The sequence below is a fragment of the Propithecus coquereli genome, unplaced genomic scaffold, assembly GCF_000956105.1.
Source record: "Propithecus coquereli isolate 6110/MARCELLA unplaced genomic scaffold, Pcoq_1.0 Scaffold422, whole genome shotgun sequence".
Taxonomy (NCBI): Eukaryota; Metazoa; Chordata; class Mammalia; order Primates; family Indriidae; genus Propithecus; species Propithecus coquereli.
Genome location: NW_012149975.1, coordinates 1,046,071 through 1,049,172, shown reverse-complemented (window position 1 = coordinate 1,049,172; position 3,102 = coordinate 1,046,071).

Sequence of the window (3,102 nt, the reverse complement as noted above, 5' to 3'; positions counted from 1 at the left end):
ATCAGCCGGGTGTGGTGGCGCACTCCTGTAGTCCCAGCTACTTGGGAAGCTGAGGCAGGAGGATTGCTAGAGTCCAGGTGTTTAGGGTTGCAGTGAGCTATGATAATGCCACTGCACTCTAGCCAGGATGACAAAGTGAGACTCTGTCTCAAAAAAAATAAAAATAAAAATAAAGAAGCGGTTTGAACTAGAATGTAGTCACTAGGCAATTTGTAATGTCTGCTCCAAGCTCTAATTATCTGCCTTCCCTGTCCTTGTTTCTGCTCTGATCCTAGTCCTTGAAACTTTCTAGACACAGCCTATATAGCCCAAAGGCTCCTGAAAGTCCTCCGTTGCTCTTTTCAACTCTGCCTCAGGAATAGCTTCCCCTGAACTTGCCCAGTGCCAAGTCCTCATCTCCTTTCCCCAACCGGGACCATTTGGTCTCTTTATAAGTTTCTCATTCAGGAATATACATTTACGTAGTAAAAAGCAACACCTAATGCTTTCTATCACATTTGAAATACTTAAGAACCTCACATTGGCATATCATTAGTCTCCTGTAAGCGAGAAGGTCATCCTTAAATCCACAAACACTCTATGGGTGGAGAGTATACCCTTTGAAGGAGGTGAATTTAGAAAAAAGTGAAAAAGAGGGTGAAGCTTGTGGCTTTGTCTGCGAAATAAGAAACCTCTCATTATTCCAAGTGGTGTAATAGGCTATTAACATATATTCAAGGCTGGGCGTGGTGGCGCACGCCTCTAGTCCCAGCTACTCAGGAGGCTGAGGCAGGAGGATTGCTTGAGCCCAGGAGTTTGAGGTTGCTGTGAGCTAGACTGACGCCATGGCACTCTAGCTCAGGCAACAGAATGAGACTCTATCTCCAAAAAAAACAAAAAACAAAAACAACAACAACAACAAAAATATATATATATATATATTCAATAAGGTTTATATTGTTAAAAACATCTTTTAATTGCAATACAGCTTTTCACTTTCTAAAATTCTCACATATTGCATACATTATTGTATCCAGTCTGACAACCTCATATAAATCCATGAATAATGGATCAATATAAAGGCAGATGGAGTTTCTCTCAGGGTCATTCAGGTTACTCAACCCTATGTGGCTTCTATTCCTGGCTCTGCCAACAACTGTGTGACTTATCTGACTTGGTTTGTTCATCTGTAAAATGGGAACAAATAATCTCAGCTCTGCCTACCTTCAAGATTGTTTTGAAGGTTGAAAGAGATAATGGATATAAATGTGCTTTGGGGATTATACAGCTCTCCTGAATTATAGTTTGCTTGTTATAAAGGCCTCAACAACGCACAGAAGTGGACGTGGCATCATGTCCCCTTTTCCTTTGTTTTATTTATGTCATCACAGTAATCATGAATATATTCTCACTGGAAAAGCCTCACACAATTTGTATATATTAATTAATTAATTATTGTGTGACCCTTACTTATGTGCCAGGCACTGTTCTAGGCCTGGCCTGTCCAACAGAGTAAGCCCTAGCCACATATGGCTCCTGTGACTGAGGAAATGAATTTATAGTTTCATTTAATTTTAATTAATTTATACTTAAATATAGAAATGGATACACAGTACAGTTATTGGAAAACTTCTAAAGATGTTTTGAACAACTTGGATATGTATGTGTGAATCTACTCCTTCAACTATAAGTTTCTGAAGTCTAAATATAGATCCTCATGGATTTCTGATAAAAATTTAGCATCTCAGTTATAATGTAAAAGTGAAATATACTCAGGATTTTGAAGACTTACTATGAGAGAGTAAATAAATTATCTCATTAATAATTTTTATATTGATTGCATGTTGACTTGACAGTATTTTGGATATGTTGGGTCAAAGACAATCTACTATTAAAATTAATTTCACCTGCTTCTTTTTTTAATTTTTAATGTCACTACTATTAAATTTATAATTACATATGCAGCTTGCATTATATTTCTATTGGACAGTGCTGCTCTAGGCACTGAAGATAAAGCAAGGAACAAAGCAGATAAAATGTCCTGCCCTCATGGAACTTACATTTTAGTGTGGAAGACATGATAAATAAAATAAATATGTAAATATACATAACATATCAAATGGCAACAAGTGCTTTGGAGAAAAATAAAGAAGGGCAAGTTAGACAGGAGATGGTAGGAGGGCTGCACTTTTAAATAGGAAGCTCAAGGAAGGCCTAACTGAGAGGCTGGCTGACTTTGGGCAAGACCTAAAGGAGTTGAGGGAACAAGCAATGAAGCTACCTGGCGGAAGAGCCTTCCAGTTCAAGGGACCAGTTAAGTGATGAGGCCTTGATGACAGACAGGCCTGGAATTTCAAGAACCTGCAAGGAGGCCTGTGTGGCTAGAGCACAGAGTGCAAGGGGGAGGATCAATAGGCGATGAGATAGACAGGTGTGGGACAGGTGATAGAGTGGGCCAGGTGAAGTAGACTGTAATGGGCACCTTCTGACATGGCTTCCAGTGATCCCACCTCCTGGTATTAATGCCCTCATGTAATCCCTTCTCCTTTGGTGTGAGCTGGATCTAATGAAGAGACTCCAGTAAAACTGATAGAATGCCACTTCCAAGTTTAAGTTATAAAAGACTATGGCTTCCACTTGGTAGTCTTGCAGTACTCACTCCCTCTTGTTTGCTCACCTTGATGAAATGCGGTGTTACAAATTGCCCTCTGGAGAAGCTCATGTGGCAAGAAACTGAGGCTAGTCTCTGACCAGCAGCCAGTGAGGAACTGGTCTTCAGTCAAACAACCTGTGAGGATCTGAATCCTGCCAACAATCACTGAGTGAGCTTAGAAGCAGATTCTACCCCAGTTGAACCTTGAGATGAGTGAGGGCCCACCTGACATCTTGATTACAGTCTTGTGAGAGATCCTGGACCAATAACTTCATAGCAGCCCAGTGAGAGACTCTGGTCTGGATGACCCCCAAACTGTGAGATAATAAATGTGTGTTGGCCGGGCACAGTGGCTCACGCCTGTAATCCTAGCACTCTGAGAGGCCGAGGCGGGTGGATCGCTCAAGGTCAGGAGTTCGAGACCAGCCTGAGCAAGAGCGAGACCCCCGTCTCTACTAAAAAATAGAAAG